At 44.7% G+C, this 13,044-nt stretch overlaps 1 long non-coding RNA gene across 2 annotated transcripts in view; it reads left to right on the forward strand.

Annotated features, from left to right (window-relative positions):
- The window catches only part of LOC149121178 (uncharacterized), a 68,572-nt gene that overhangs the window by 6,655 nt on the left and 48,873 nt on the right, over positions 1 to 13,044 (forward strand). For both annotated transcript variants that reach the window (XR_016223798.1, XR_016223797.1), the window contains exon 2: positions 232 to 398. This is a non-coding gene — a long non-coding RNA (uncharacterized LOC149121178). The remainder of the gene's footprint in view (positions 1 to 231; positions 399 to 13,044) is intronic.

The following is a 13,044-nucleotide window of genomic DNA, read 5'->3' on the forward strand; positions in this document are numbered from 1 at the left end:
CCTGCCATTTTCTACATGTTTGTTTTGTGCCCTGAAACCAGTTTATAAGCTCCCTGAAGTGGGAAGTATTTTGGAGAATGAAGGGTGGTGTTTGCTTGTTGCTGGCCTTTCCTCTTGGGTCTCCTAAAGCAGTGGTTCTTGAACTTGAACATCAATGTGGGGCTCTTCCTAAAATGCAGATGCGTATTCGGTAGGAGTGGGTTGGGCCTGAGACGCTGCATTTCTCTTCAGCTCCCTCCTAGGTGTTGCTGCTGGTTGAACAGCTTTGCTTTGAGTGGCATCACCCTGCTGCCCCCCAGTATGGTGCTTCAGCATAAACAAGTTACGACTCTGAGTGCTAGCTTCCAAAACTGTTCCCCTTCTGTGGCCTGAGCCCGCCAAGCAAATGCCACCTTGTGGTAAGTCTGTCCCCCTTTGATCCCTGGATTGTCCCCCTAAATTAGTTGAGGCCTGAGGAGATGATTTTGCAAGAGTACAGTTTGAATCTGGGTTTAAATTCTAGGACTACAGTTGGTTTTACTCATGTGATTTGAAAGGCTTGGTGAGTTATTTTGGGTGTGTGTGGCCCACCCCTGTAATACTAGGCCCTTCTTGATAAGGACAACAAGTTCTGCCTGCCAGCCCATAGAAGGAGCCCACTGTAACCTGCACAAGAGCACTGAGTTGGAACTCCCCGCTCTGGGCTCCAGGTTCACCTCACTTTTCTCCCAGGGGTTTAGGTAGCTGGAAGCAGAAATAAAGCTTACTTTTATTTACGTGTAGCTGGTAAGTCTCTGTTTCCTGGATAAAGTCCTGTCTCAGAGGCAAAGGACTCCTTCTTAGTTTCACCTTTGACACAGAAAAATTAGTCTTTAACCACATTAAACAGACTTTTATAAATGCTTTGAGCTGGGAGGGGCAGGCTGGCACTAGTGAGACCACAAAGACACCCACTGAGACTCCCAGTGAGGCACCAACACAGGTCTCAAGGCCTTGATTTACTTGTCTGTGAAATCAAGGTGCTGGGCTGAAAGATTCCTATCAGTCTGAAGGTCTGTGATTCTAAGCGATGTGTCAGGGGAAAGGCACACAGACAAGGATGCCACAGCCGGCTCCTTGGCAGACCAAGGTGACAGGGAGGCTCTTGGCCGGTCTCACGGGTCCCAGCTCAGATGCTTGCCCTGATGGTAGAAGTCATCCTTCCTAGAAGCTGTAGAGCCCCACAGCTGCCTGCCCTGTGCTGCCACCTACTGGCTCCTATTCAACCTGGAGGCCATGCTCCCCGCACTGGGTCCGTTTGAACATAAACCACCAGCTACGAGAGGGAATGAAAACAGTGGCACCAGGTGCCACCTCATTAAGGGAATCAGGGACTATGACTAAGAACCCTAAGGTCTTTTTAAACTTGGTAATTTCCTCCTGGTTGTTATTTCCTGTTCGTTTCCCTGTAGCGATTAGCAGTAAAACCCCAAAAGCAGAGAGGACCATGGTGTTTGTTTTTAAGGGCAGCAAGGAAGCAGAGAACTGAGGGAAACTGCAGGAGTTGGAGCAGGTGGAAGGAGCTGAGTGGCTGGAAGGAGGAGGGCTGAGTCCTGGGCCTGTTTGCAGAAGGAAGGAGGGGGTGGGGAATGGAGTTTACCTTCTGCTGGGAATGGAGGCGGCCATCTTCAGGCATTGTCATTCTTTCCTGTTTTGTCTGCAGATGTTCTATGTCTGTCTGTAAGCCAGGAACATGAGGCAAATGTATAGTTCCCAGCCAGGCTTGTAGCACTAGGGCCTTTGTGGCAAACAGTGCCCTACAGAGTAAGGATCCTGAATACAGATGTCAACAGCAGGAGCAAGAGGATAAGGGACCTGGATGGGGGTCGCCAGGAGCCAGGCTGTAGGGAGTGGTGGAGACTGTGGTAAGTTGGATAGCCACTCATTCCATGTAAGGAGGCAATAGCTATTCAGCCCCAGGTGGCTCCATCAAACTATGTCCCTACATTGCCAGATTTTTCAAATTCTCAAGAGAAGCTGGAAATCTGGATTATCATATGAAGTCTCCTTATTTTTAAATGTTGGCAGCTAATGAATGTTGCTGAAAAACAAACAACAACAGTACTAGGTGAGCCAAATAAAACATGCTGGTGAGACATTTAGCCTCAAGGCCAGCTCTTTGAAAACTTGGACCTGAAGCAATTTGCGTTCTGGGATCTGGACACGCAGACGTGACCTTTTCGTGACACATGGACGTCTATCAACAATAACAAGCTACAAACAGGCAAATAGCAGATAAATTAGAGGAGTGCAAAACGTGCTTTAGATAGGTTAGAACTACCATACCTAGGAATCTAGAGAAAGAACTATTTATAAATTTTTCATATCCAACAGGAAAGCTTGAATGTATTTATTCAATAAATCAAGAAGTATTTATTGAGCACCTAATATGTGCTAAGATAAATAAAACATTTTTTTTTTGTAAAGGGCCAGATAGAGTCTCCATCACAACTACTCAGATCAGCCTTTGTAATTGCAAAACAGCCTTCCACAATGCATAAACCAAAGGCTATAGCTCTGTTCCAACTTTATAACAGGAAGCAGTCCAAATTTGGTCCATGGGCCAATCCTTGATCTAGAAGATTTAAAAGAGCAGATAGCATAATGTAACAGTTTTCTTTAAGGAAACTTACATATTTGTTTTTCCTGTTAAGGAATTAGGGGGATAGCCCTATGATTTTTAAATCATATTTTTGTAATGGTATAATACAAGCTATTATAAATACCCTGCTGAAGTTTCTATAAGCGTTGGCTGTCATGCTGATCCTAACTACTGAAGTGAGTTTGCCAAGGTTGTTGGAATAGGAATTTAATTTAGGAGGACTTTTTGATAAAGGGGCACCGTTTACACAGGGCCCCACAGGGTTTTGACTGAGATAGTCATCTGAATGGAGGTGTTCAATTCCTTGCTGTTTTGCTTGGATTTGAAACTGTTGTGCAAAGGCGACATAAAGCTGAGCACAGCTGTTTGTTTCCCGTATCCTAGGACTTACTACTTGGAACTTTCAAAAATATATTCTAAAGAGCAAGCAGTATATCATTTTCCTCTTTAGTGAAGTGAGAGTATAGGGAAGTGAAAGTATAGGGAAGCTGGTCCCCCAAACTGTTTTATGAATGGCAGGTGTAAAGACTATGGCCATGTTAACTTCTTTAGATACCACTTTTATGAAATGTCCACTAAAGCTTCCCAGCTATTTATGTGGCTGCAGAAGATACTACCTAGTGAGGACTGCGACCCTCCTCCCATCCCGAGCCTGTGTCTGTCTTCTTTTATAGAATTCTTTTTTGTTGTTGTTGTTTTAAAGATTTATTTATTTATTTGAAAGTCAGAGTTACACAGAGAGAGAGAGAGAGGTCCTCCATCCAATGGTTCACTCCCCAACTGGCCGCAGTGGCCGGAGCTGCACTGACCCGAAGCCAGGAGCTTCCTCTGTACCACGCGGGTACAGGGGCCCAAGGACCCGGGCCATCTTCCACTGCACTGCCTCCCAGGCCACAGCAGAGAGCTGGGTTGGAAGTGGAGCAGCCAGGTCTCAAACTGGCGCCCATATGGGATGCCGGCACCTCAGGCCAGGGCATTAACCTGCTGCGCAACAGCGCCGGCCCTATGTTGTTGTTTTTCAAAGATTTATTTCATTTATTCGAGAGGCACAGTTGTATAGAGAGACTTCCAGCAGATTTTCCATCTGCTGGTTCTCTCCCTAGATGGCCACAAAAGCTGGAACTGGGTCAGGCCAAAGCCAGGAGCCAGGAATTTATCCAGGTCTCCCACGTAGGTGCAGAGGCCCAGTGATCATGGATCATCTGCTGCTGTTTTCCTACAAGCAATAGCAGGGAGCTGGATCAGAAGTGGAGTAGCTGGGACTTGAACTGGCTACGCCACGATGGCCACCCCTCTTCTACAGATTTCCTTGCAGGTAGGAGATTATGTGTTCCAATTCTGGCCAAAAGATATAGACGGAAGTATCTGCTTGGGCTTCTTAGAAAGTTTTATTTCAGGGATGATTCAGTTTGGCTTCTTGATCCTTCCCTTTTCTTCCTGATCTAGAACATGGATGCAGTACCTTAGCAGTTCAACGGAGGCAGGCATTTGGCCTAGCAGTTAAGAGGTTGAGAGGCTGGTTAAGATGCCTGAGGTGGAAGGGACCGGCGCTGTGGCTCACTCCTGTGGCGCCGGCATCCCATATGGGCGCCAGTTCTAGTCCCGGCTGCTCCTCTTCCAGTCTAGCTCTCTGCTCTGGCCCAGGAGTGCAGTGGAGGATGGCCCAAGTGCTTGGGCCCTGCACCCGCATGGGAGACCAGGAGAAGCACCTGGCTCCTGGCTTCGGATCGGCGCAGTTCTAGCCGTAGCGGTCATTCGGGGGCTGAACCAACGGAAGGAAGACCTGTCTCTCTGTCTCTCTCTGTCTCTGTCTCTGTCTCTCTCTCTCTGTCTGTCTCACTGTCTATAACTCTACTTGTCAAATAAATAAAAAAATAAAAAATAAAAAAAGATGCCTGAGGCAGGGCCAGCGCTGTGGTGCATCCCATATGCACACTGGTATCCTGGCTCTGCTTCTGACTCCAGATTCCTGCTAATACAGACCATAGGGAGGAATGATGGAAGTGGAAGTAACTGGATTCCTGCTTCCCACACGGAGACCTGGATTGAGTTCTAGGCTGCTGGTTTTGACCCCAGCATTTGGGGAGTGAATCTGGGGAATGGGAGATTGATCTCTGTGTGTATGTATGTTGTATGTGTGTGTAGGTGTCTCTTTCCCTTTCTTTGTAACTCTGCCTTTCAAATAAGTAAATAAATAAATAAATCTTTTTTAAAAGTTGAGGTTCTTTAAAATCTTGTTACAATCTCAAATAACATATAAAGATCAAAATCCATTGAGTTTCTTAGGAAGAAGTCCTATTATAATACATCAACATCAAGATCAAAGAATGTTTTACAATACAGCTCTAAGAAAATCAAAGGGGTTGCCAACAGACTTTTTCTGAACTTGTTTTAAGTAGCAAATATTTTATACTAACAAACTATCTAAAAACTGTACAAAAATATGTAAATATAATCTACATTTTAGAGTTTCATGTGTTTCCAAACCATCATGTTTTATGACATACACATTAAATTATTATAAAGACTTTTGAATCTTAGAGCTCCCACTTGACAAATTTAGGACAATTCGAACATCAAAAAATGATGATGGTAATGGATTATAATACATTAAATGAAATATAAAAACTCTGTGAGTTCACAGTGATTCAGAAGCATACCAGCTAATAAATACAGAGAAATGATAGAATTTGAACTTGCAACTATCAGTGTAAGAAGCCATTCGGGCTAGGATCACCAATGGGTGAAAAAGTTATTTGAATTATTGATGTTGGGGAACAAGATATTCACATAATTTCAAAGTAGGATCCAAAGGAAAAATATGTCTTTACCATGGAGATATCACCCTTGCTTTTGGTTTGTTTTAGAGACAGAGCTACCGACAGAACTGATGTTTGCTGATTCCTTACTCAAATGCCTGAAATAGTCAGCACTGGTTAGGCCAAATCTAGGAGCTTGGAATCCAATCCAGGTCTCCCACTTGGCTAGCAGGAACATAACCACTCAAACCATCACCTGGTGCCCTTCAGGGTAGGCATTAGTAGGAAGCTGGAATTGGAAGTGGAACTGGGCCCCTAACTCAGACACTCTGACTTGAGACATGGTATCCCAAGTGGCATCTTAACTGCTAGGCCAAATATCCGTCCTGGTAGACATAATCCTAACCAATCAATCAAATTTTGTATCACCAACAGTAAGAAATTGGTGGCTTCCTGGTACTATGCACAAAAAGGTACATAATACCCCTATACAGAATTCTTGGTTAAAGTGCCTAACTTTATATATGTATATGAATATATATGAATTTATATATGTAAATATATGTATATAAATATACTTGTATGTATATGTGTATATAAATACAAGAAAATAAAATTAGAATTTGAAAAAAACCTGGATTCCTAAAAAAATGTTGTCATGGAAAGTACCGAAAGGTGGAGTATTTTATAGACTAAGAGAGACTAGGGGGATAATAGCCAATGTCATGTATAACTTGGTTAGATCCTGGATTTGCCTTTTATAAAAGACATCTTAAGACCACTGCAAAAAATTTGAATATAGATAATATACTACATTATATTATTGAATTAATGTTAGTCTCCTTAGAAGGGCATTATAGCTATTTAGTAAAATGTCTTTTAAAAATAATAATACATCTTTTGTTAAAAAGATGTATTTATTTATTTGGAAGGTAAAATCAGAGAGGTAGAAACAGAGAGAGAGAGAGAGAGAGAGAGAGAGATCTTCCATCCACTGGTTTACTCCTCAGATGGCTGCAATGGCAGAGGCTGGGATGGGAGGAGGGATGCCAGCATCGCAGATGGCAGCTTAACTTGCTGCCCCACAATGCTGGCCCCAGTAAAATGTCTTTTGCTAGCAGATTCATATTGAAATATTTATGCGTGAGGTGTTATGATGATTATGTCCTGCTTTTTTTTTCTAAAGTATGCTATGTGTAGGTATGTAGAGGGAAATGTGACAAAATCTTAATAATTGCTAAATCTATAGAAAGTAGTTACAGTGTTTAATGGATTATACTTTCAACTTGTTTGGAGGTTTAAAACTTTTTTCTTTTAAAAGATTTATTTCATCTATTCAAAAGGCAGAGTTACTATTCACTCTCCAAATAACCACAACAGCCAGGGCTGGGCCAGGCCAATGCCATGAGTCTAGAGCTTCATCCAGGTCTCCTCAAGGGTTCAGGGGCCCAAGGACTTGAACCATCCTTTGCTGCCCTCCCAGGCACATTAGCAGGGAGCTGGATCAGAAGTGGAACAGCCTGGGGCCAGTGCTGTGGTATAGTAGGCTAAGCCCCTGCCTGCAGTGTTGGCATCCTCTGTGGGTGCCAGTTCTAGTCCTGCCTGCTCCTCTTCCAATCCAACTCTCTGCTATCACTTGGGAAACCAGGAGCCAGACACTTATTCTGGGTCTCCCACATACTTGGGCCATCTTCTACTGCTATGGTCTAGGAAAGCAGTAGAAGATGGTCCAAGTGCCTGGGCCCCTATACCCATGTGGGAGACCGTAAGTTCCTGGCTCTTGGCTTTGACCTGGCCCAGCCCCACCTACTGGGGGAATGAACCAGTAGATTGAGAGATTGAGTCTGTCTGTCTCTCTGTAACTGTGCCTTTCAAATAAATAAAATAAATCTTAGAAAAAAATACTGCTACTTACCACCTGGGTGACTGTGAGCAAACTGTGTAGCCTTCAGAATCTTGGTTTGATGATATACAATACCTGTCCCCACCTTACATGGTTTTGCTTTCCTCAATTTCAGTTACCTGTAGTCAACTCTGGTCCAAAAATTTTAAATGGAAATTTTCAGAAATAACCAATTCATAGGTTTTAAATTGTGTACCATTCTGAGTAGTGTGATGAAATCTCACACTGTCCCTTTGCCCAGTGCATCCACACTGCACACACTACCACCTGTCCGTCACACTGCAGCTGTCTTGGTTATCAGATTGACTGTCAAGGTATCCCACTGTTGGTGTTCAAGTGACTTATATTGCTTAACAATGGCGCTAAAGCACAAGATCAGTGAGACCAGCAATTCAGGCATGCTGGAGAAAAGCCATGAAGTGCTTGCTCTAAGTGAAAAGTGAAAGTTCTCCATAAGGAAAGAAAAAGAAGCATATGCTGAGGGCTCTGAGATCTACAGGAAAAACCAATCTCCATCTGTGAAATTGAGGATTGTTGCTACCCTTCAAACTGCAAAGTTACAGCTGTGGGGTGTGCATGATAAATGCTTAGTTAAGATGGGAAACATACTACATATATGCATGTTTGTGAATCTGGTAGAACACAAAGGGCAGTGGTCCCCCAGCATTGGTTCCAGAACCCTCTCAAATACCAAAATCTGCAGATGCTTAAGTCTCTTACATGAAATAGAATTTGGGAATGGGCATTGGATGAAGTGGTTAAGACACCATATCATAGTGTCTGGTTTGAGTCCTGCCTCCACTTCTGATTCCAGCTTCTTGCTAATGTGCACCCTGGGAGGCAGCAGGTGATGACTCAAGTAACCATGTAGGAGACTCAGATAAAGCTCTAGGTTCCTGGCTTAGCTTGACACAGCAGTCTGGGCTGTAGGCATTTGGGGAGTGAACCAGCAGATTGAACATTCTCTCTCTCTCTCCAATTCAAATAAAATGAAAAAAAAAAATTAAAGATGGCATAGTACTTCTTTATAACCTATGCTCATCCTCCTGTATACCAGATTACTTACAACTCCTAATACAATGTAAATGCTAAGTAAATAGATCTGAACATGTTCACTGTAGATGTAATTTTTTCCCAAACATTTTCTACCCATGGTCAGTTGAATCCATGGATGTGTAGCTTACCAGTGCAGAGGGCCCACTGTACACATAGTCTAGAGTGTGGGCCTCCGGTATCACTGGGAGTTTTGAAACTTATACCCTGAACATGTATATACATGTTCCCACATGGATGAACCTTAAAAACATCATACTAAGGGAAAGAAGCCAGACATAAAAGGTTACCTCATGATGCCATTTATGTGAAATGTCCAGAGTAGGCAAATCCATGGGGACAGAATGGCAACAAGTGGTTGCCTGATACTGGGAGGGATGCAGGGAGATGAGGGTGGCTCCTTATAAGTGTGAGGTTTTGTTCTGGAGTGACAAAAATGTTCTAAAATTTATGATGGTTATGGTTACACAACTCTGTGAGTCTGCTAAAAACTGCATTGTACACTTTAAAAGCAGGAATTGAGTGACGTGGAATGTTCACTAAAGCTTTTAAACAAGTAATGCAATAAAAATATCTTAGAGTTTTAATAAAGATTTTAATACCTGAGTGAGGGCCAACTGAGACTGCAGTCCTCCCTCCCTTCATGTGTCATTGTCCGCTGATCACGATGGCGCATGTCTTGTCTGCTTGCCCACTGCAACGAGCGTGTTTTGATGGTAGAAACTTCCAATTCATTCAAGGTCAACTTCCTGATTATGTAACCCACACAGTCACCCAGGACCCGGGCTCAGAATGTGCCTGTGCTTGGCTTAATGTTCTGCTGTTCTTGTTTTAAATTTCATTTTCATGATCTTTATTTGTTCATTTGAGGAGCAGAGAGAGAGAATGAAGAGAAGAGGAGAGGAGAGGGACAGGGAGGGATAGAAGGGAGAGGAGAGGAGAGGAGAGGAGAGGAGAGGAGAGGAGAGGAAAGAGAAAGGAGCTCCCAACTGTTGGTTCATTCTTGCAACAGCCATGACTGGGCCACGCCTAAGCCAAGAGACAGGACCTCGGTTAAGGTCTCCCACCTGAGTGGCAGGAAACCAACTACTTGAGCTACCACCTGCTTTCTCCCTTAGTCTTCACTAGAAGAAAGCTGGAATTGGAAGCTGGTACCTAGTCTTGAACTCCAATATGGGATGTAGGTATCCTAACAAGTGCTTGACTGCTAGGCCAAATGCCTGTCTTGTTCTCATTTTGGAATTCTTAAAATGGAACGAATGACCATTGCCCTTCATGTCACTTTGCACCTGGCCCTGCATTTCACATAGCCAGTGGGTCCCGCCTTTGTGTTGCCAGTGCTTAGCATAGTCCTGAGGCCCAGCAGGTGCTTAACCATGATCAGTTCCCTTCCTCAGCCCTACTACTCCGAGATTAGTGCAGTGACTTCAACACCTGTTTCCCCAGTAGGTGCCAGGTGCTGTGTTAGGAGCTGGGGGTACAGAGGGGAGCCAAAGCTTCCCCATTTCCTGCAGGGGGCCTTTCGGGAAGGCAGCTCCTTGGGCAGACAGGTGTGCCTCACTCCCTACCTGTCTCCAGCAGTAGTGACAGCATCTGACTCATTTGTACTTTGAGTCAGAGACAAACACATTCCTGGGGGATCCTGATTTTGCCAGTCCTGCCTTGTTACAGGCAATAGAAGGCTCTGGGTGAATGAGGATAGGCCTTTAGTCCTTCCCCATGGCGTGATAGCAGATGGTAGCTGAATCTTTTCAAAGTGGATCACATGGTAGGTTACAAGTTCATGGGGAGTGGTGTAAAGCAGTAACCAAAACTCCAAAATTCCTGATAGGCCTGGTTTCTACTTACTAGATTTATCTGTTTTATTAGTGGTGAGTCCTGATAGGACAGCAATTCCTTAATCTCTCTAAACTTCAGGTTTTTATTGGCTAATCCAATGCTGGTATCACAGGACAGTTTTAAAGATGAAATGAAGTCACATGTTTATCACTTTTAGCACAGTGGCTGGTGCTCAGTGAAAAGATCACAGTAGAAACAGAACCTAGAACGTCCTGTGACACTGGGTTGCTTTGCACCATCAGGGCTCAATAGGAGTCCTTCTGGCGCACAGCCTCCTGTCGTAATCTACTCTGCCTGCAGCTTCGATTTTTCCAGCCAGAGGCGAAGGCAAGCACTACCGAACACTGAGAACTCAGCCTTGATGGCCACCACTGTCCCTGCCCCCAGCCTTGAGCCTGCAGGGTGCTCTGCTCTTGAAGGGAGGCTGAGTAAAGGGGCTGGGGTGCCTAAAACTGTTGTTGAGGGCCCAGGGGTGGGGGTTGGATGTGTCCTGGCATCTTAGCTCCTTTAGAAACACTTTGAGCCTGCTCCTCACTGGCATAGTCTGTCCACGAAGCTACTAGAGTGGCACCCTGGAAATAGGACTGGATATGCATACCAGCTCCATGACTTGTACCGAGTGCCCTCTATCAAGTGGCCTGAGTATTGAAGCCAATGTTACAGACCCATGTTGGTCAGCTCGGGCTTCAATACAAAGCAGCATATAAACACCAGACCTTTGTTTTCCACAGTTCCGAGCCCAGGGGTCTGAGGTCAGGGTGTCACAAGGTGAGCTTCCGGTGAGGGCCCTTTTCCAGGCTACAGGCTGATGACCTTCCATTTTCCAGCACTTAACATTTAATAATATTTAGTATCTAATAATATCTTCTATATCCATTTTCTTTTTTTTTTAATTTTTATTTGACAGGTAGAGTTATAGACAGTGAGAGGGAGAGACAGAGAGAAAGGTCTTTGTTCTGTTGGTTCACTTCCCAAATGGCTGCCACGGCCGGTGCTGCACTGAACTGAAGCCAGGAGCCAGGCGCTTCCTCCTTGTCTCCCATGCAGGTGTAGTGGCCCAGGCACCTGGGCCATCCTCCACTGCCCTCCCGGGCCAGAGCAGAGAGCTGGACTGGAAGAGGAGCAACTGGGACTGGAATCCGGCGCCCATATGGGATGCTGGTGCCACAGACAGAGGATTAACCTAGTGAGCCATGGCGCCGGCCCCAACTGTTGCATTAAACACCCTCCTCCCCCATCGATTTTCTTATTCTTCTTAATAAAGATTTATTTATTTGGGAGGCAGAATTACAGAGGGAGAAGAGGTCTTTCATCTGCTGGTTCACTCCCCAAATAGCCACAACTGCTGGAGCTGAGCTGATCCAAAGAAGCCAGGAGCTTCTTCTGGGTCTCCACATGGGTACAGGAGCCCAAACACTTGGGCCTTCTTCCACTGCTTTTCCAGGCCATAGCAAAGAGCTGGATGGAAAGAGGAGCATTTGGGACACAAACTGGCACCCATATAGAAAGCTAGCACCACAGATGGAGGCCTAACCTACTACACAACAGCACCACCAGCCACTCGATTTTCTTTTCTTTTCTTTTTTTTTTTTAAAGATTTATTTGAAAGTCAGAACTACACAGAGAGAGGAGAGGCAGAGAGAGTGAGAGAGAGCGAGAGAGCGCGATCCTATATCTGCTGGTTTATTCCCTAACTGAACGCAACCGCTGGAGCTGTGCCGATCCGAAGTCAGGAACCAGGAGCGTCTTCCAGGTCTCCTATGTGGGTACAGGGGCCCAAGGACCTGGGCCACCTTCTACTGCTTTCCCAGGCCATAGCAGAGAGCAGGATCAGAAGAGGAGCAGCCAGGTCCTGAACCGGCACTGCAAGCAGCAGCCCAACCCACTATGTCACAACGCCGGCCCCTTGATTTCAGAATATTCCTACCTCAAGTATTAATTAGATGATGAAGTGAGTCCTTTATTAAAGCAAATTTTAATGTTGTTTAAAAATACATATTAGGTGCCTGGCACCGTGGTGCAGCTGGTTAGACCATTGCTTGTAACACTGGCATCCCACGTCAGCATACTGGTTTGAGTCCCAGCTGGTCGGGTTTCCATTCAGCTTCCAGCTAATGTGCCTGGGAGAGCAGTGGATGATGGTCCAAGTGCTTGGGCCTCTGCCGCCTACCTGAGAGACCAGGATGGAGTTCCAGGCTCTTGGCTTCAACCAGGCCCAGACCTTGCTGTGGCGGTCATTTGGGGAATGAACCAGCAAGCAGAGGAAGAGCTCTTTCTCTCTCTCTCACTCTGTTTCTCTGTTGCTCTGCCTTTCAAATAAATACGTTAAAAAAAACTTACATTTTTTTGATTAAAAATCAGAATAATATGAAACAAAGTGACAAAAATGAGTGATTAAATCAGTAGTAAGTACTCTGGCATTGGGAAGTTAGTGAAACAACAATAATACTTTCTGTAGGATCTGAATATTTTGTTAAAGTGTTAAGAGTGAGTTCCTAGTCTGATAATCTAGTTAGTGAAAATGAGAAAATTTTAGGAACCCATCAGAAAAAGATTTTGAGTTCTTGCTGATTTGACAAAATATTGACAACAATGGAAATAAAATAACATTGAGAATTCACCATTGAAAGACTTCAAGAACAAAAAGTTGTCAAATAAAGAAATACTTACGATTAATCTTAAGAAAACATGAAGGGCCAGTGCTGTGGCACAGTGGGTTAATGCCCTGGCCTGAAGCACCAGCATCCCCTATGGGTGCCAGTTCAAGACCTGACTGTTCCGCTTCTGATCCAGCTCTCTGCTATGGCCTGGGGAAGCAAAAGATGGCCCAAATGCTTGGGCCCCCGCACCCAGGTGGGAGACCTGGAAGA

This window comes from Oryctolagus cuniculus, chromosome 17 (assembly GCF_051225735.1).
Source record: "Oryctolagus cuniculus isolate XC-2025 breed Fujian yellow rabbit chromosome 17, ASM5122573v1, whole genome shotgun sequence".
In the NCBI taxonomy this organism is placed as follows: Eukaryota; Metazoa; Chordata; class Mammalia; order Lagomorpha; family Leporidae; genus Oryctolagus; species Oryctolagus cuniculus.